The sequence below is a fragment of the Thunnus thynnus genome, chromosome 16 (genome assembly GCF_963924715.1).
Source record: "Thunnus thynnus chromosome 16, fThuThy2.1, whole genome shotgun sequence".
Classification (NCBI taxonomy): Eukaryota; Metazoa; Chordata; class Actinopteri; order Scombriformes; family Scombridae; genus Thunnus; species Thunnus thynnus.
The window spans coordinates 25,744,095-25,766,129 of NC_089532.1; the positions used below are offsets into that span (position 1 = coordinate 25,744,095).

General features: G+C 43.3%; 1 protein-coding gene across 3 annotated transcripts in view; it reads right to left on the reverse strand.

The window, feature by feature from the left end:
* The window catches only part of daam2 (dishevelled associated activator of morphogenesis 2), a 98,780-nt gene that overhangs the window by 76,189 nt on the left and 556 nt on the right, over positions 1-22,035 (reverse strand). For 2 of the 3 annotated variants that reach the window (XM_067614920.1, XM_067614918.1), the window contains exon 1: positions 1,167-1,444. The exons of the other annotated variant lie outside the window; for it this stretch is intronic. The gene's annotated coding sequence lies outside the window, so the exon portion shown is untranslated. Of the gene's footprint in view, positions 1-1,166; positions 1,445-22,035 lie in introns of those variants that run through there. 3 annotated transcript variants of the gene reach the window in all.

The following is a 22,035-nucleotide window of genomic DNA, read 5'->3' on the forward strand; positions in this document are numbered from 1 at the left end:
TCCCCCCTCAATTCCTGAAATGCCAAATATTTCCCTGAAGTTTATGTGAGTCTTAGGGCATTTTCAAACCAATGGTTTGATCGCCCTGGTCCAAATCAGTGGAAGAGTTGTGATTTCCCCTTGGTTTCTTTGCATCCATAAAAAAAATTCAAGCAAACCAAAATGCATCACTGAAAGCCACGTGATAATATTCACTCCATTTGCTGGTTAGATGAGTTTGGAGCTGGAACGGGAAAGTAAACAAAGGAAGAATGTCCTGAAGCACGTCCTATCTCCCAAAATATCAAGAAGCCAATGTACTTGTTGCTGGTCAAGGTCAGACTTAGATTCAAATGAAACACTCCAGAATTTGTTTGGACCGAGACCACTTCCTCTAAAGGGTTTCGGTTCAGTTGTTTCTGTCTGCACCCAAGTACGACTGCAGTGTTCAGATCTGCCCAAATTACTCGTACCAAGGGGGAAAGGGAATCAGAGTCTGATCCAATTGAACTAATCAATGCCAGTTTGAAAATGCACTTAGACATCACATGACAATCTTTTGGGTTTAAACCAAACATGGATATCAATCTCTTTTAACTCACTCCTCCATATAATGTTGAACCCCATCCATCCTTGAAATGCAACAGTTTTCATGCAATGTTTTCCAAAGCAAGTAAAACTCCAAATAATCTCAGCTAACACCAAATCTTCCATCAACATGCCACAAGCTTTGCTCATATAATGCACTACAACATCAAGACCACGCACATTTCACAACCTTGCTTTTTCTGCTGTTTATGACTTATAAAGCCACCATAGTAAAAAAAAAAAAAGAAGTACTGTAAAATACCACCCTTCCCTCCAATCACAACAACACAAAAATGTGGAAACTTTATAATCTTAGTGGGATTAGTAGCCCTTGTTGCCCACCAGCTCCTTCTTTGCTCAACTTTCAACTGAGGCTACTGACTAATGTTTATTTTATTGGCTGCAGCAGTCTATGTTTTCCTGGCTGGATTGAGCAGCGGGATGCAGTGCATGGACAAACTGGGTTTACACTCAAACATCTGTAGCCCGTCGTGTGTGCAATCTCCTACTGGGTGAACAGCACTACGGTGTAGCTTTTACTCATAATGACCGACGAGGGTTACGAGTATCAGTATCAAGATCAAGTATCTCCTACTTACCCACTTCAGATAGGCTGCCCTGAGAGATGGATTGCCCCTGTGACGCGTCACTTAGAATGGAAAAGAAAAGGTTCTCAACAAAGCAAAGTTTGAAGAAGATTTTAAAGCATTCCTGTGTCCCCTGGCATTATTTCTCTCTTTTTGTCATTTGGAATGTGTTTTGTGGAAGAATTCCACGGCATTTCTGAGTCTGACGATGTTTCCTGACCAAAGCTGCTGCGTTGTGTCTGCTTCCCCTCTCTGGGCTTCTGAGCTGAGCTCCGGGTTTCAGCTGACTGTGCTGAGAGCTGAGCTGTTGACATTGTCCCCACTCCCTCTCCCCCTCCCTCTCTTGCTCTCTCTCCCTCTCTCTCTCTCGCTCTCTGTCTTCAGATCACTTGCCTGCCCCCCTTTCTGGATTCCAGCTTCAGCATACAACAGCATCCATGTAGATGCCAGCAAGAAGATGATGGACTTCTGTGAGTATAAATGTATATATGTACAGTATGCATGTGTGGGTATGTGTGTGGGCCTGCTGTGTGAGGCCAAGGGAGAGGGCAAGATGAAAGGAAATGACCCTTGGCGGCCTGTGCTTCCCACCAACACCCATGCCCACAATCCCAGCTCCACCCAATGCATTCCCTCACTGAGCTGACAAAAAAAAAAAAAGGTTGTGGGGGGGATATCACACGAAACGCCCAAAGGAAACCCCTTTTCCTGTCGCGTCGTCTCATTGCCAACACATTCAATAAAGCACTTACACCAACGTGAGCTCACACACACCAAGACATACCAAATATGGGATTCTACATTAGGAACTACCCCTATGACACACACAGGAAAGGGATTTCCCCGAGGTTCAATCAGTGTTCATTGAGAAAAAACAGTGAGACTCAAGGATGCTTGATTATACAAAGCTCTGTTGGCCTCGTCAAGTTCAAACCATTAGCTCAGCCACATGTAATGCCTGGCGTTGGGGGGTGGGGGCACACCGCAGAGGGTTCTGTAAAGTGGAGTTCAAGTATCTTGCTGTGATAATACGAGGGGTCATCAAGTGCAAACATTACTGTCAAAAACTCAAGAAATTTCACTGGACAGGACACAGGCACCACCTCCCTCCCCAAACAGCTCTAGAGAAAAACAGCAAAGTGAAAGAGAAACTCTCAAAGTAATTAAAACGCAACATATTGAAGCACCAGGTTACCGAGGTTAGGGAGCAAAAGAACTCATTACGCATTCACTATCACCTATCTCCTCAGTCAATGTGTCTGAGAGAATGTCTCCTTGTCAGTCAGCGAGACCTTCAAACATCAATAATAAGCTCATGACCCCAAAACTGACCATTCAATACAAATCCTCTACCATTTCAGGATGCCACACATTTTTTTTACCTTAAATGCCAAATGCTTTGAAGACAAGGGTCTAATGTGACTTGATTTCATACTCATGATCATATCTGCCGCTAGACTGCTTGTCTGCTAAACAGGTTTGCTGAGGTGACAGCTTGTCTCGTGGCGATTTCTGATCAATAGTAGACTATTGATTCCAGCCTTGCTTATATAATGTGCATATAGATAAAGAGCTGCTGACCAGATCCGGCAAAGGATTGTAAACTGGAAGGCAATATTACAGCAACATGAGAAGAATAATCGGAATATGGAAATTTCTATTCCTTTTGTTTGATCCTTTGACATGGGGAAAGATTGATACATTTATTGTAGCTTTTATGGCATTGCACTGTGAAAATGCTCTGGGCAATAAATATCAGAAAAAAGTACTTGTATTTTATAGTGTGTATTTACTACACATTGGCTCTGTAAAAATATCAGTGTGCATTAATCAAAAAGAAAAATCTGTGTCACATAAAGCCTATAAAGCAGGACCCAAATGAATACAATAACCGTCACCGTCCATTCTTAGTGAAACTGTGATGCTTACGCTCTCATGCACACAAACTGGAGCCACTGATATTCCAAAGAGAGGAGAGAGGGGGAGTCATAATACCATTTGTCATCTTTCTCTGGGGACAGAAGACAGATGACACCAAGTTGCTGGCAGTAATGCCTGGGTGCATTCCTGAGCGAGCCCAGGGGACACATCCATTAGTCCAGCTCTTAGACAGAGCCAGCTTATCTCCATGATGACCACTTCCCCTACCGCCTCTTTCTCTCTCTTTCTGTGCAGCATCACAGTTATGTTTGCATCACTTCTACTCTCTCTCTCTCTCAAGGGTAATGCCTCCATCCTCAAAACGAGGGAAGAAACCCTGAGGAAACCCTGTAGAATAGGACAACCTTATGCTCCAGCCTAGCTAAGTGCACCCTATATCATCCATCACTGCCTGGTAAATTACTTTGGCTAATTGACGCAAATGGAGTGGGCTACACATGCATGCGATAAACATCATGCCCATTAAAAAAGGGGGGAAAAAAAGAATTCCACCAAACCCATAGGTCCCTCTGTGCTCCTTTTAATTTTTTGAGGGTATGTTTGTTTTTCACTTGTTTTGGACAGCATGCATTTTGCAATAAGAAAGAAAATAAGAGGTTACACACTCATCTGCAACTCCACATTGTCACTCTGTGTGCCAGGGAGAGGACCGCAGATTGTGGGCCTCTACAGACTTTGGCTTAAGTGAATTTGGACTGCCCCCTGGGTAATTCCTTTAAACGTGAGTGAGGTTGGTGTTTACCCAAAATAAATCACACTGGATGGTAAATGTCATGACTGATAAACCAGCTGCAGAGTATGTGGAGCGAGTCCCGACACTTCAGGTAGGGTGCTTTCCTCTCAGTAGATCTGTGTGCAGCGAAATGACACGTAGCTGCAGACAACCTGCCAGTCACATGTCAGTCAGCTTGGTGAAGCTTGCTGGGCTGCTGTCTAAAACCGAAGAAGTGGATGAAAGACTCCATTGAGCATTCCAGGCAGCAATCTTAGGCAAACAAAAATGGGCCACCACAATGCAGAAACAATCACAGCCTCCTGACTAACAAGTGCTAAATTTAGTCAAGGGGAGCAGTAGAGTTGTGCAGAATTGGACAAAAGGTGGATGGAAAATATTGGACAAGAAGTCCAAGTCACCCAAGGTGGTCTCCTCCACGCTCATAAACCAGACCTTTCACATGCAGGAGTAGTCAAACTTGATAACGGGCGAAGAAACAGCTGGAGGGGAGGCTGTAAAGAAGTGTTTAAAACTGTGAACACTGGCATCTGAGGCAGTCTTTCCAGGGTTGTCACTGAAGAGAAGTGGCAAGGGTCCTCCTCCAAGCCAGCAGCTGCCAAAGCCAACATGGTAAACAGTCATGTTTTACAACGTGTTGTTCCTTAATGTATTATTTAGGGTTTCTTTTGACCAGGCAGCACTCATTTAAGTTTGTTTTGTTTAAGCCAGGAATTCCTTGTGACAGCACTTTGCACACAACCATTTCTTTCACGCCTGCACAGAGATAAATTGCCAGTGAGAAAAATATTACCACTGCACAAAGCCTGAACTCTTGACAGCATAAACATGAGGGCACATTTTTATACATGGCCTAATTGTATGTTAACTATAAATCATGATAGTGGGGAAGACTATACTATCCATCTTTCAAAAGCCTCCGCAGAAAAGTATCCTTATGACAGTAAAGCCATAAACCATAAATCGTAAATTGTAGTCGCTACGTTCTTGTGGTGACATTCTTTCCTGTCTTTATTATTTACACCCCCCTCCAGTACAATTTCATACTTTCTACTGTTAGGATGCCCTTCTGCTCCACCTCTTTCTATATCTATCACAAATACATGCTTTGCCCAACAATAACAGAGAGTAAACAAGCATTTCAACAGGATTACCAGTCATTTGCGCTGGCTGAGGGCTTTTTTTGGTGTTTTGCAAAAGTACTGGGCATCTGAATGGCTCTTTTGTCCTAGAGGCAGACTGGGCAGGGTCAGAGGTCACTCAACCGCCTGCTCCCACAGTACCTCTGCTGTCTGCCTGGATATGTGCCAGCTAAATGCTGTCATGTTTGGACAATGGTTGAGCTTTCCGCTGACTGACTCATGACAGCTTCATCATGTTAACCAATGATGTAATGCCTTGATCTTTGGGCATGAAGGCCATCAGTCTAATGTTCTGAATAACAAGTTGGAATAATTTCATCTCATAGTGTGTAATTGAAATGAGTGTTTACTATGATAGTAGCAGACACCTTCAGGTTTTAGAAATATATCTAATATATATCAGACATGCATGAAAACCATACTTTTGGTCCAATAAAACAAACATCTGTCCTCATAGCTCCTTTTTTCACCTCAATGAATCCAGGTGTATAAACTGTAAAAGGGAAAATAGAGACTAACAGAGGATACTCATGGAAAAAAGACATGGTAAAACTGAAAGGAAAGGGTCTTGCTCTTTTTCAGATGCCTCCATTTGAAAGCAAGGTTTATATATTCCAGTTGCTATTATATTGGCAACATGGGGACTTCTCTCCACAGAGTGCAACTTCAGCTGTACAGCAGAAATTACAATTTATTACCGTTTCTTATCCCGCCATTCAAAAGAAAACGCTCAGAAACCAACCACTTCAGGGGAGACTTCAGAATGAGTTCCTTCTTTGGTGACCACAACCTGAACCCCAGAATAAGTCCTCTATCTGAGCCTTTCCAGGTGTAAAAATGTCCCTTCTTAAAATCCATTCAAAACAGTGTAAATCAAGGCTTTTATGTCCCTCAAAAGCATTGCACATGTCCATGTATGGTGGAGCATGTCTGGGAAGTGTGATTGAAAAGTTTAGTCCAATTCTAAACAGTGCAATTGCAGGGGGTACCCTCGACACCACACCCCCTCTAATATGGTCATGGCTGTCACAGTATCTCCATAAAAACATCTGGGATTCATCTGTCCTACTGAAGGAGGCCCCCTGTGAACAGGTGTGCGTCTGCGCCCATGACCTTTGGACCTTTTTCTTGACCCTTGACCTCCCCTATTTGTGGGGAACTCTTTGAACCCAGTGGCACCATTGGACACAGACGGTGCTGTCTGAACAGCCAAGGTCACGTTACCTTAGACTGAGGATGCAAGTGAATGGGGCGTATTTGTTGCTGTAGAAACCGCAGGCTAGGACTTCAAACAAACAGAATATATGTGCTCCAAATTTTAATTGGTTAATGATAGACTGCGCCCAAGAAGCTATGATGATTAGCCGGTGTCAGAATGTGCAGAATTAAGGAAAGTAAACAAAATACAGTTGTAATTATGCATTTGCATAATGCTGTGACAGTAAAAGCAACAGTTGACCAAACCTTTGAAGCCACCATGACAAAATAACTGTTCCATCGTCTCTCAAAAGATTTTATCACAAACCAGAGGAAGTGGAGTGTCTAAAAATAGCCCACCAATTTTCTTCTCTAACCCTTTGGTCTGGTTTGACCATAATAGGTCCAACCAACCCAGCTAAACCCACAGTTTACTCTGTGTGATGCTGCTGAAAATAAATGACAAACTGCCATTTTTCAACAGTTCTCTTTCTTGGTAGATGTAATGCTTAGAGTGATGACCTAGCGCTGCTTCTCTCCAGATATGACAAAATAATAACAAACACTTCCTGTTTATCTCCACAGTAGGTCAGAACAGTCCGTTCTAAGACGTTGTTCATTCCAGCACAAAGCAAGTACTTGACATGCCTTTATGCTGTTGGAAACAAGTACCATTTCCAACAGTAAAAGGGAAAAGACTACATTTTGGATTAAAAAAAAAAACCCACAATACATACAGCCTTTAGCTGCATCTGTGGATCTTTGAGAAAGAGAACATGTGCAAAATGTAACATCCCCCACAAAAATGCAGCAAAGTCAAATGATTTCACCAACAACTATCCAACAAATCTGTTTAGTAAGCCTGCAAAGCCAAATAACAGTCAACCTCTGACCCATCAGCATCACTTAAGCACACGTGCCTCGTGTTCCATCTAACCACACAGAGAGTCCAGCTGCCTCTTACATGGTGGGAAGGGTCAGACATTTTATTACACTGATTTACTAGCCCCCTAACTTAAAGAGACCTCTGCCTCATCCTGTTCCCTAGCTGAGACAGGGCTCCCTAAAAGTTACACTGCTGCATCTTCAGTGACTTTACAACGCACAGTCACATGGATCACGCTGTTGACCACGGGACCAACATGTTCCTTCAGTGGTTGAGCAGAACATAATGAGACAAAAGGTCCTTGAGATGCATAGTTTAAGGGCTGGGTCAGGATTACCACAATGCTTTGGCTGATATACAACACTCAGCCCTGTCTGCAGGAAGCTATAATGTATACAAACCAAGTGAGTAGAGATTACACCCAAGCTTAATTTATAAGAGCCCCATCTTAATTTGCCCCTCCATTCTTTCCCGTTTATGTCACAGCGCACAAAGAGGATGAATGCGCTACTGAGCTATGCTACTTAACTGTGTAAACTGCCTGAATATAGTGGATTTACAGAATTCTTTTGCTGAATGCAAATGCGGATGGGAGCACACATATTTATCTTCTTCTCTGGTGTGTGTGCAAGAGAGACAATGTAAATACATATAGCACCGTGCTGTATGGAGGGGTGCTGGGGGGGGGGGGGGGGGGGGGAGAGTGGAGGGGAGTGTTGCTGAGGGGGCCCATTGTGCGCCGAGGGGTAAATGATGGTGTTGATTAAAACCAGCTGAGCCCAGGGCAGGCTCCTGGAGTGGCAGACACACGCCCAGCACCACGCGCCCCTGAAATCCATCTGGCTTCTTCAATGACACACACTGACAAGCCGGTCCTGCACGCTTGTTCATTTTCTGCTGCTAAAACTACACAAACACACACACACCCACACTGCTTGCAACATCAAGTTAACAAACAAGACGCTCTCCTCATAAGAACGCAGGCTTTATGAGACAACAAAAGCATTAATAAAAGCAGGAATCTGACCGCACTGCTGACAAACACCTACGCAGGTTTGTACTACTACACTGATGAGGACTTTCTATTGACACTGTTCACTGTGCGCAGGTGAGAGAGTAATCAGAGTTTAAACTTATCTCTCAAACCCTCTTTTTTTCCACCATTCTTTCCAAAGCTTCTTCCATCTCTTTTCTACGTGCAACCAAGTGGAACACAATGAATGAACGAGCATTACATCTTGCTCCTCTCTGTGACGGCATTGCCCCAGCCTTAAAGCAGCAATATTCAATATTTTTTGCATAAACAATGGATCACATGACTACTTGTATGTTAAAGGGGTCGCTCGTAGTGACCAACCCACAGAAAGTTATCACTCGAATCTGCTGTTTCCCTCAGTTCTATGGAGCTTTAAAGTGTCTATCCGCTCATTGTTTTGGTTTTCTCACAACTTCACCATTTTGGTTCACTCTCACAGCTCTCATCAGTGTTGTTTTTGGCTGCAGCTAGCAGCAAAGCTCTAATAAGCCTACTGAATGCTACATTCCCACCACCAAAAGGTAGACAGACAAAGTTTGTGATTAGCTTATGAACAAATCGAAGCAAAAGAATCAAGTTAGTGACCAATCGGTGAACATATCAGTGCAGATAAAGCACCAGATGTTTCTCTAAGGAGTAAGTGGACACCAACCATCAACAGGTGGCCAGAAACACAATAAAAATGAATGTTAATGTGGCACCAAATCCACTGGATGTGTAGATAGGCAACTGTTTGCCAAAAAGTTCGCCATATCAGTGTTAAAGATGAGATCAGATAAATAAGTCAGTACAGCCTGGTCCTCACAAATGTAATACAAGCACACATCAGACTAACATACAGTTGTGCAGGTTGACAGTCAGGAGTATGTAGTATAGCATGACCTCTACTGAGCTCAATGAGTAGTGCTGCATTCATGTGTAGCATCCAACGTATGTGTAATTGCAGCCAAAACTATAGGCATCATTTACTCACTACATACTGCATTCATTTAAATGTAGTGCAGATGTTTCCCGGTGCTTTAGAAATGCATAGCTTTGCAGTAATATGAGTGCAGGTTATAAGTGAAGAAAAAATGTCATACAATGAGCTGTTGTCCCATTCGCTGGCCTCCACAGAATGAAAACCTGCTCTGAGAAAAAAAAAAAAAAAAAAAAAAAAAAAGAGCCTTGACCCCCGTAGAACAAATCTGGGTTAATCACATCTGCTTTGGCTGCATACAATCAACACACATTGTTCCGATTACATGTTATTTAAGTTAAATGGTCAGGTTGGGCCTCGAATTGTTGTCCCATTGCATGCTGCAACAAAAATGTGGGTCAGCATTTTTTTTCCCCCTCAGCTTTTCCTCTCCCTGCATCTTAGTTTCCTTCGTAGAACAATGAGTCTGCCATTTTTTTATTTTTTTTTTACTCCCGAGACAGTAGGACTGTAGTGGGAACTGGCATTATTATGACCACAACGGTCAATGTGGTGCACATCGACAGTTAACACGCTTGCCCTCTCAAGATGCAGGCCGTGATATGAAACAGAACTCGGTGACCTCGCTTCATGACTTCACATCTTTCTTTTTTAAAAACGCTCATACGCAGACCAAAACAACAAAGCATTTGCATAGTCATGAGCATTGATCGTTAACGCTGGGATGAAAGGAGGAAGGGAGCAGATCAATGAGAGAACAGGAAAAAAAAAAGGGCTGAACAGCAACTTCATCCTCTTCAGTGTCAACAACCTTCTATTTGAGCGGCACTGTTCCTCAAGGGAGGCAAAAAGGCTTACTCAGCTTTGGCCTAGTGTTGTAGTTTCACTGGAGACAATGGTGGAACAAGGAAACCAAGCCAAGCTGGAGAGGTGTCTGCAAATGTTCATCCAAAGTGGAATACCACAACTAAAAATACACTACGGTAAAAGTACTGACAATTGATATGCCGTTACATTTTAAAAGGTTTTAAGGAGAAGTGGATTCAACTGAAAAAAAAGGAAGATAAGTCTGGGAAATGTACTGCACACCACTGACCAGTAGCCAAAAGCGTGAGACAGATTTATGATCAGCGTCTGCTTTAATACTTTGTCAACGGTATTCTATGTCAGTCTTGTGTGTACGTGCGCGCGCTCGAATGTATGCGACACACGGATGGATCACAGCAGGGTTTCTTCCCAGCATTCTGTTTCATGGGCGTCCGATCAGCAGCTCCCTTTCCTCTTCCTCCAGAACTTGGATGGAATGTCAGGAAGGCAAGGTAATAACGGGTAGGGTGTGTGTGAGTGTGTGTGTTTCATTCATGTGTGCTATACATGAGTGTGTGTGTGCATATTTACAGTAGAGGTGAAAGGTGTGTGAATGTTATGTTGCACGACGCTGCCGGTGATGAACTGAGGAATTACATTCACTTGAATCATTTCACCGTTTCTGCATTAGGACACCTTATTTCTGCTTTCCACAAACCATTTCTTCCTTTCATTTTCTCCCCTTTACTTGCAAAAGAAGCGTGGGTTGTCCGGAACTCAAAGATTTTGTTTATCTCTGGCTGAAAAAGGTGGAAAAAAAAAAAAAAAAAAAAGACCGGATAGAAAAATAAGGCTTCCATTTGCTTATGTGGCTCCTGCTCCCTACTGAGGACTGAACGAGCACCATCCAAGGGGTGAGAGATAAAGAATGCACAAGATTTCCTGCCTCGCGGCGCAGCGTTCCCCAAACATCGACCGGTTTATGTACTGCGACCCGTCGCCAAGGCAACCTGGCAGCGAATCTGGGCCCAGCACAAGCGTGGTTGTAATCCAAGGAAGGGAAAGAGTGAGGGAGCAAGAGGCAAGGCAGTTTTAGAAACAGGCTTGCAGCAATGCTGGAAAATGTGTTTTCTAAAGCAAGATGAGACACATATCGTACATGAGATACTTGGAAATATACAGTATTAAATATTCTCATGCTTTGATTTTTTGAGCTTGGAGCTATACCAATGTACAGCAGGCTTTCACTGCATTGCGGATCGCTCACAATCATGGAAGCAGCTCATTGGTGGTTAGGCCACTGCCTTGCTTTTTAATTGACTTAACAGGAGGTCCTAAACCCACCTCCCACAAGCCTGCTGGAAAATCTCATTTAATTCTCATTGACTAATTGGATTTGAGTCATTATTCCAGCAATATTTCATCATAGACCTTTAAGTTGATATACACAACTCAACTTCTGTCCAAAATGTCACTCCCCTCTGGCTCTTGGTTTCCCGCAACCACTTAACATTCAGTAGTAAAAAGAAAATCACAACCATATTCTTTCCATATTTAAGCTGATTTCTGTGCCATTGTAGTAGACCAGATCACTCTAGCAGTTAATTGCGCATTTAAGGGATTTTGTTTGTCAGCGCAAAAGGGTGGGGGGTGGGTGCACAGGGACGTGCGTATGGGTTGATATAGCAGCATTAATGTCTGCACCAAGGGTCCAGTCTGTCTGCCTAATACCTCTAATCCACTCCCCACTGCTAGCGTCAATCCCAGTAGATGTGGTCCAGGGCACGGTAACAGTCCAGCAGCATCACCGCCACTGCGCTGACCCCCCTATTTCACCTCTTCTTTTTCTCTCCGACGTTCACAATATCTTTCAGTCTCCTCACGCTACATGGCACAGCTAATCCCTGCGGCTTCTGGACAATGCGAAGGTAGGGGGTAAAGAGGGTGGGGGTTGAATTGTGATGATGGAGGACTGGACTTTAAAAAAAAAAAAAAGCTATTTTCTAGATGGATCATTGCCTGAAGAAATATTGCAGGCTCTGATACTGCATGAAATTGGGCAGTCCAGCCAAGCTGTTGAGAGAGAAAAAATACATCAGCCTCCAGTAGCTTTAATACAGGCCAACTCTTGCATTCAGTGTGTGCCTGAACAAGTCAGATGGTTTGGCACACACAGCAGTGGCTTATGGGTTATCTCTCCATCACTCCATTGCTGACAGGATGGACCTTTCAACACACATGAGCACACAGACACATACTTTTTAGCTTTTAGCTCTGTAGATTTCTCTCACACACACACTTCTGTTTAAAAAATTGCCCTGAAAAGCAAATGTTGACAGTGATAAAATTATAAAATAATATCAACCTTATCCTATAACTGCACACCAGTAACAGCAAAACTGGTCACAGCAACCACTGCCAACATTAGCAGAGAGGAGTTAGAAGAGAGCTGCGTAACTGCACTAGTAACGAACTTCATACACAGGAGTGAATACACTCTAAATGACTAATTAGTCAGTGGCAGGGCTGGAAAGAACCTGCATCATATGCCATCTGGCACAGTCAGTGATGATGTTTAAAATGAAAGGAATCCGAACCCAGTTTCATTTTTCTCAACCCATGTAATCTCACATATGCACAAATGAGTTAGCCCTGACACATAAACAAATATAAACAAGGCCATATAAACAGAATGCACATACAATGCGATACAGAACCTAACCAAAAATAACCTGCTGTGCGTGGTTGCTTAGACATGGTTGGGTCATTTGAGTTTCTCCTGCTGGCTCCTGGTGTTTGTTTACCCCCATACTTCCTGAATGCTGATGGCAGATAGTCTCCTGGTTTATACAAGTGGAGGGAGAAGAAAAACAGCACACAGCTCCAAGAGGCTGCTGCATAACACAAAGGAGGAGGATGTGTGAGTGGGGGGGATGTTGGGTGGGTGGGGGGTGGGAGGGGTAGGGAGGTCAATACATCAGTAACCAAGGAAACAATACCAAGGGGGTCACCTGATGTCCACGTGAAATTTACCATGAGGGAGTAATGGAGTGCACATCAGAGGAGGATGACAACTGTTTTAACAGGCTTCCTTCCTCCCCTTACTCCTCATGTCCTCTCCATCTGCAAAAACTTTATGAATGGAAATAGGACTTGGAATCTACATGAAAATCCCTTTTTTTTTTTACATCAGTATTGATCAAGGAGAGCGGATGAGAAGATTATCTTTTTGATGGAAAACGTCAGCAGGCAGGACAAAGGGGAAAGGTTAGAGGTGATGTTGCAGGTGAATGTAAGAATGTAAGAATAACAGGGTAGAAGGCACAGCCTGGTTGTGTTTACAGATGATGGAAAACACCCACAGATGCTAAATCTGGGAAAAGGACACAGTTTATAACGCAGCACAAATAAACGCCTTGCCTTTCAACAGTCCATTTGAAGTGTACTGCCAGCGCGAACCTGCGCAAGATCAATCTGCCTCCTCGGAGGGATAAAAGCAAAAGGCCCCATTTCAACAAGCCTCTCCAGAGACAGACCCCTATTCATACCGCCTCTGAATGCTTTAGTTGTTGCCAACCACGCGGTTTGTCACTTGGCGAAAAGGAGTTTCTGAAAAGAACTTGCCGTGGTTGAAGGATCTATGGCTCGGGTCCACTGTTCGGATGGTGTTTGTCTGTTTAGTTACTCGATAGAAAAAAGACAGAACCGTTTGTCATCGTTGCTGGATCCTTAACTGCGTTCGCTCATCCATCTCAAAGCTCAAACACAATGAGATGGCAGTTAGCTCAGATGATGCATTAGGGCCTGGGAGAGAGCCTGTAGAACACAGTAAAAGTGCCTGCCACAGCTTTCTATTCTACTTAAGAGCTTTGAACTGCATCATAACGTCATTACATGATTGTGAAGAAATGCATAAGATATGGATGCCAAATTTAGTAATCCAAACGTCTTAGTAAGAATTATGACGGTGTTGAGCTTATAAAATGTTTTACTGTTTAGTAATAGCCTTTGGTTTTAAACAAAATGAAATCACTGGGGAGGTTCTGTTTGATACCATGTCTAAACCATTTTTTCTTCCTCATGTCAATTTATGATCGTATGGCTTTCAAACCCGGTGAAAACAGGTGAGGATAGGATAACAGTTTCCCCTAGGTGGACTGCTTTTGGGGGGGGGGTGATGGTGGCAGCAATGGTGGCAGGGGTTGGGGGGTTACTTGCTATTTTTTGCCTGAATTTCAGAGGTTTGGGGTCGTCGACTCCTCTGTCAATCTTTTGTGCAGATTACATTAATAAATTACTCTTGTTGACTTTTTACTCACAAAGCTTTTATTGCACTTACTGTGACATGTGCACATAAATTAGGTGAACAGCATAAATAAACATATTTTGTTTCGTTCAGGAGGGGCGGGGGGTCCCGTTGGAGGGGCGGGCAGCCTCTCCAAGGCAACGGTAGGGGAAACACTGGATAAGAATATTATGATGGATTAAGGGGGAAAGCAATACAGCTGAATGAGATGCATCTACATCTTAAATCTTGTTATGATGTTCCAGATTTAGATCACTTTGATAAAACACATTTGCCACACCAGTAAAGTGAATTACAGCTGTTTAAACTGAATTGAGGGTGGAGGTGGGAGGTTTGGTTATCTGACAGCATGTCTTATCTTAAGTAAAGAATTCCAGCTTATTTATTTTTGAGTCAGTGTAGAGTCACACAAGCAGGCCAATGTGAAAATTAAAGTATTGCAGTGACACTACTGTGTGAGAATGACTCAAAACCTGAATTTCAGGGAAATCCCATGAAACAGATGCGAAAATGAAACTGTGCCCATATACAAATGTGAAAATGGAGGCAAATCAATACAAAAGGCTCCAGAACAGAATGCATTAAAAGGAAAACTAGAATTCACAACATAAATATACAAAGCCACAAACTTCATTTAATGAGGTAATTCCCTCAGCCAAATGGCATATACTGTACATGAACCAGAGCAAGTCTCATTAACAAAACTGCAAACTCAAAGCTATAAACTTTACCTATCTCAATATGCAGCTTTGGAGCCAGGACTTATTCTGCAATGGTAGCCAAAGTAAACCCACCACAGCCTGGCCCATTCTCAAAACTCTGTGTCACATCAAGATCCATGTCCCGATCTCAGCTCCATGTCTGAAGTGATTAATTGGTGGGGAGTGTTTTTTCCAGGCGTCTTTATCGCTGTGCTGAAAAGCCTGAAGGATCTCTCCCTTCTGAAAAGATAAACTGTTGTCATGCCTGACTATAAGGGAAGGGTCATACAAACAGCTTAGACAAGTGGTTTGGTTCTCAAAAGACTGAACAGAGGCATTCTGCTACCACTTCTACCACTAGGGGTTGCTGGGAGGAGAAGGACCTCGGAGCAGTGGTGGTGCTCAGCCACTCCGAGCCTAGAGGACCTCAAGGGAAAAGCCAGTCCAGAGAGCGGGGGACTCTCACGGACAGTCGAGAAATTTTCCCACAATCAAACACACAAACAGAGCCGCACAGGGCAGTGAAAAAGACCCTTGTCCACCAAGGAGACGGAGGGAGGGAGGGAAAAAGGAGGAAGATCTGATAGTTACAATAACACAGCCCAAAGAAGTTCATGCTATGCCATATCTCTTGTGAAGAGGCCCCTCATGGTGAATGCACTCCATATACACACACTGTACTGTGAAGGATATTTAGTGGTCCAAGCAAGGAATCAACATTCTTCCAGGGATGTTTAACCTATAAGTAACCTTAAATAAATTGTAGAAACCCTGTGGGCTGGTATGGGCCTCCACCAGATGATGTCCAAACCCACACAGTTCATTGGTAAATGACCTCATTAAGGTAATCTGTTCTCAACACAATCCAATGCTACAAATACCATCTGCTAGGCATTAAATGGGGTGTCAGGCCACTGAGGACATCTGGATTGTTAGTGTTGAAGAGTTTAGGCTAATTTAGGGAGGATTTTGTCCTAGGAAACCAACAATGCAAGATAAAAACTCAGGGGCTGACAATACAGGCCAAATGATTTGTCAACAGTTTGGCAATGGTGACCAAATCTACTCAGTTTGCAAGGAGAGGAAATTCTCAGGTTAAAGAGGAACTGGGTGAACTTTGTCTTTAGCGCTTAGGCAAAACAAAGCCACATGACTCCAGACTTAGATACTGAATGCCTTTAGCTACCCAACCCGACATGTCAAGATAATTAAATCTAAAGCACATAATGACAAGCTCTTTGTAAACAAAATCTATTTCCTATAGGGCCAGCCAGGCAGTTGGACGAGGTCACAGGTCAAAGGTCACCTTTCGCCACATTTAACTATGTGTGGAGTCTATTCTCAACAAAAACATAGGTTTGACCTTTGGTACAAAGAAGTGCATCTATTATGGTCATTTTACACACCTTATTTTCAGGATTCTTCTTTGCTGTTTTCACTGTCTATAGAAGATAAATACTAAAGACCTCAAATGTCAGAACATTAAATCCTTTGAGGAGACACCTGGATGATATAAAAGCAGAACCCCACTGAGGAAACTGATAGTTTTGCGCTTGGATTCTCTCTGCAGTGTTTTCAGTCAAGTCTTCAGTCTTGTATCCGGCTGTCTTTGACCCAAGCCAAACTTACCATTCTTTTTCTGTGATTGATGCCCTTCTACTAGAAATCTAAAGGTCACATCTTGAGAAAATGTGGCATGCAAGCCCCTTTTCGAGTGGGCTGTGAGTCGGCAAAAGTCTTCAAACTTCCTTTTATAGAAGTAACCCCCCGAGCTGGATATCATTGCCATTATAAATAGGAAGCTGGAATGCAGAAGGGGAAAAAAATAAACATCCAAGCTGCTCCGTTATCTACATCCAGCTGTGCAGTTTAGAGGCCAATCCTTGGAGATGATGTCACGCTGGCATAGTGTTACTGTTAAAATAGTGTTCCTGTAATTTTGTGTGGACTCTAATTCATTCACAGAATGGCAAGAAAACTCTAAATGTGGATCTTGAGTTCAGGTCACATAACCTTAACTGAAATTGTTCCACTAAGCACCAACTGCAATGAATGTCCCATCAGTGGATTAATTGTAACCTTAACTGGCCCAATGTGAATTCAAGCTTCGGATGCATTACTATAAAGTGGTCTACCTCCATGAGGGAATCTACATGGTAATTTGTGGTTCAAAAATCACAGTGGTCAGTCTTGTCCACTGGACATTATATACAGAACACAAACCATAAGGTCAAACCAGAAAATCTAAGAACATGAAAGAAATTTTAAGGTTTCTTAAATGAGTAGACCTTAAAGACAATGGATTCAGGGTTTGAGTAGGACTGAGGAGCAAGGGACAATGGATGAACATATCCAGGTGCAGTCTTTCAAGCTAATTTCAGAGGCAAAGTGAATCTGAGATGCGGAGGTGAGGGGAAACCTGCTGCTGAGAGAATACGGTGGGGTTGACGCACTGAGGGTTTGATAAACGATTCCATATGTGCTCCGGATCCCAAGTGAAAGAGCTGCTTTGTGCTCAGTGAGGTAGCACGCGCACAGGTCCCGAGTGGACCACCCTCCCCTTCTTTCCCTTCCATCTACTGACAAAACCTATCTGGCCCTTTCTCGGTAGCTTGGGGTAATATTAGCCAAGCATAAGGGGCAGGAGCAAGGGGTTTGGATGCCCGAGTCTCAACCCTTCGTCCTGCAGCCTATTTTGACGGGAGCTAATTGCCTGTGACTACATGGAGACAGGGGACCGAAACAACCATTGCATTGAGTTAGTTGTCTGGGGGGTGAAGGAGGGTAGGGGGTAAAGAGGACTGAGGTTGGGAACAAGGAGAGAGAGGTAGGGGGGAGGGAGCTGTCAGGAAGTGGAGACATATTAGGATATTCTCAACCTCCATTACCCCCAGTGCTAAATCATTCCCACTGATGGGGAAATAATTCCTCAAGACATTAAAGAGGCAATCTTACGTGAGCACCTGCTCCCTGTGTGTTAAGCCCTGATATGATTGAAGAACCAATCATCCAGCCATCATGCACACTTAATGCAAAATACAACCTTTACTGTTGCCACAAGCTCCCCTCTGTAGAATCAGAGCAACGCGTGGTGAAACTGAGACTTAAATTGCATCTGATTTATACCAGTGGTGGAAACATGCAAGTCTAATCAGGTAGTCAAGGCAGCAAGCTACTGTTTCCAACAACACTACAGTGGCACTAGTGCACAAGAGCTTGGATAACAATGACACATTGTGCAGAACTGCGAGAACAGAACTTGAGGTGTCCATTCTATGATAAAGTATCTGGGGCTTATGAGATTTTAATTAACCACATGATTGCGTAACTCTGTTTTTTTTTTACATTTGAAGTGAGTGAGTGGGTGTGTGTGTGGGGAGACAGAGGAAATTAGGCTATAGGGACTGACTGAAGAGGAGGAAAAAGGAGAAGGATTGGAGGAGGAAGAATGCAAAGTGTCCTGCACTGTTTTGTTTAATAGATCCCACTGGACAAGGAGGTTTCCTCCTTCAAGGAAAAGGTATGACACATGATCCATGGATGTTGGTTTTTCCAAGCAATTAGTTAAAATAGATTCATGGTTGCATATCTCTAATATACACCGCAAAATAAGTGGAACACACTGAAGTTCTGTTCTTGAACTTGCCATAAAGAGGATGCAAGAGTGATGCAAAGAGCAAAAAGGGAAAGTAAATCTTGGAGATTTACAGATTGCTGGTTGAAGGAGCCAACAAATGTACATTAAGATCATATCTTCGTACAACTTCACAGTCGGGTAAGCCCCATGCTGATCTGGTGCCAAGGGTCTTTGGCATACTGGGGCATTCCTGCCACGCAGCAGTTCCTCTCCAACTCAGGTGCTTCACAGCAGAGAACAGCCTCACTACTGTGTGGAAGAAACAGACCAGAGCCTGTTCTAGCCACTCATCAGCAAGACCTGCACACTGATCCCGCATGGCCAGGACCAATTCTACAAAAGGCAGAGATCAGGCCATAGTTTGAGGCAAAAGAAAAACTTGTCGTCATCCATTTTCAGACAAAATAGAGAAGATGTTTAACTTAACCTGAAATAAAAGCACCCGAATCTGTATTTATTCTAACATCCTCAATAAAAGAAAGTCAACCCGAAACATACCCTACAGGCATCTTTGAGACAGAATGAGGCTGAGAGGGCATAATTTTCCTTTCCATGCTTTGGTTAATCTACTAAAATGCAACATAAGATATTGAAATATATAAATCAGCCTTATGATCCAAGTTCTTTCACAGTGACTGAGCATCACAGTGCAAGCATTGCCTGTAAGCATTCTTGCACAGTTTTAGGGTGCTTCTGTGCACATATACAATTTGTCCCTCATTGTAGATTTCAGAGTCTGACAGCTGGTGGGAAATGCACTGTTTATGTTACAGAAAGAGGCCTATTTTAAACTGTGTATGCAGACTATGAGGGTATAATTCATGGTGTAAAAAATATGGTTGCCTCCTACTGCAAAAACAAATCTATGAACCAAACCAGTTTCACTTTTTGCACTCATAAATGATGGTTCTAGTAAAGTGTGACTGAGGATTGGGAGTTAGGGGAAGGGGGGCACTTTTAACAGACGCAACACTGTGTCTGGTATAGGATTATACCCTCACAGCTAATTACTCCCAGTCCTTCGTTCTGCGCCAGAAACTCTGTACCAATACAGTAAGCCAGCATGCTGCCTGCCTGTCCACCGCACAAAGAGAAGAGTGGGCTGGAACAGAGACTGGCACGAGGCCGTATGCGTGCGCTGTGGCCGCTCAGTATGTTAGCGATGACTGAAGGGTAAAGAAGAAAAAGAAGGGCCAGCTGCTGGCAAACGTTTCGGACATAAGTTTTATGAGGCGAGACTGGGACGTAGCCATTGACTTGGAATGCTACTTGATGAACTGTAAGGGTGCAATCGCTGCACACAGTGCTTTCTAGATAATGTGATGATCAGTATCTGTCGCATATTGATTTATTAAAAAGGTTACATTTCATTCATATGCAATGTACATCACAATCCAAAGTGCCTCTGATATATAAGTGATCACTGAATTGACAGATGTGTGTTTACAATGAGGGCTGCACAAAAGGTGAAGAAGATTTGAGCGAAACGCCATCCCTGCACCAAGCACATGCGTCCAGTCTGCCTCAGCTCCTGCCCTATCTAGCCAGCCTCACCAGATTCTCACCTTATGGCCCCGACGGCCAGTAGCATCTGCCAAGCAAAACATCTGGCCCCGGTGGAAGCGAGTAAACCTCTGCCTCAGCGGCTGGTCAGGAACAATGGCCCTGTCTTTCCCCTGGCCACCCCTCCCCAGGGCAGAGAAGCATACACACCACAGCCATGTGTGGCCCGCTAGATACTGTACCTGCTAACACATGCAGCCATTCTGAGCTGAGCAAGGCTTCCAGTCATCCTTCCGCCCACACAAAAACAAACACAACCAAAAGCTCTATACCCTCCGCTCAGTCAGCAGGGGCACAGCCAGAAGCAGAACACCTCAGCCCAGTGGCCTTGTTACTCTTGGATGTCAGATCTATTTTCCTTCCCTCCCTCCCTTCTGAAAACACACAGGTAGCTGGACAAGGATTGTGCGCTATAATCAAAACAGTGGTCCTAAAAATACTCCTGCCAAATTGCTGGAACAGCTGCTCTAGTCGGACTTGAGAGTAAACAGACAAATATTCCTGTTTTAAATGTATGATTTTACATGCTTGAAGCTGGAGCTGTGAAAAAGCTTGAAGCGTATTAAAAGCTCAATGGATTGCAGCTCTGCTTAGAGATATACAGCCAGCTATAGTGCCGGGCTTTTCAATAAATCCATCCATCGCTGACATCCATTAACGCAAGTCTGTGGGGTTCAGTGGGCAGGCTATTGATGGCTGTAAAGTATGTGCATTACACATTGTTAAAAATTCCTTCAGCAGCCTTACATGGACAAATCCCACAAGCCACTTACTCCCAATGGGTTAGCATGATTAAAATGTAATTTCTATCTCATAATCCATTCCAATCCTTTCTCCCATAATCATCATTTTTATTTTTATTCCTCTATTTCTTATTTCTCTGAATCGCGTCCAAACAGTTAAGGATCACTGGCTCACTTGACGCTCACAAGCAGCACAATCTTGATCCAGTAGGAGGAATGTAGCGGATGCTAAGTACTCCTTAGGCAAAAGCTGTGTGGGTGAGGAGGAGGGGATGGTTTTGTGCTTAGCATGGTGCTGTGCTTGTAAAGCCTCAACAACTGGCCAAGAGGACCCAACGCTGCATCACTGCCAGATGTTCAGTTAGATTAAATAGCTCTTGATGCCTTCCCATCCTATAAACAGACTCACAAAGCAAGCTTTAAGAGGTATAGATGCCCCCGAGCGTGCAAGCTTTTTACCTTTCCTGATTAAAAATGCAGAAAGTTGTTTTTTGGTACAAAACAACTATTGACAAACTGACCTAAAAACTCTGTCTGAGCAAAAATCTCAGCATTTATCAATCTGCATTGTGCAGATTAACTTCTGGTAGTTAGACAGCAATGTTGTGAGGAGACACTTGTTTTATGTTATAGAAAGTATTATTTAGTTGTGCTGGATGCACAACACTACCTGAAAAGTTGCTGTAGCCAAATTTAGCTCAAAAGGATTGGAATTGCTGCACACTGCAAGAAGTATCAATCATGACATGTAATTTGTTCATATTTAGTAACATTTTTTTCTGCAAACAAGAAAATATCTCCCAAAGAGGTGATATAATTCCCCTCATCCTAGTTCACTTTCATGTACAATGACAAATAAAGTAGAGATTATTCATCCTGCCTTGCGTCAAGATGCTGATAGTGGAAAGAAAAACACTTCACTAAACGTAATGGTATCACAGCACAACTTGCCTTGTTATGAATAGACATTTTTTGCAGTATGACTGTGCAGTATGACAGAGCAGCTGAGGGGACGCAGCGCCCTCTTTAGATGGTCCCAGGTATGTCTGTCCGTGTAGCCCACTGAACGCACAGCCGCCTAATATCGAGGTCAAAACGTTGCGCATCATGTGAAGGCTACGTGCAGTCCATCATGATGATTAATAACTGAGAGCAATAATGTCATCGGCAATGATAACGATAAAAAACGTCAAATCTGCATAAAATTAAAGGTTGATACCGACTGTCATGCGCAAAACTGCATTTACATTCATTGATATGTATCTAATAG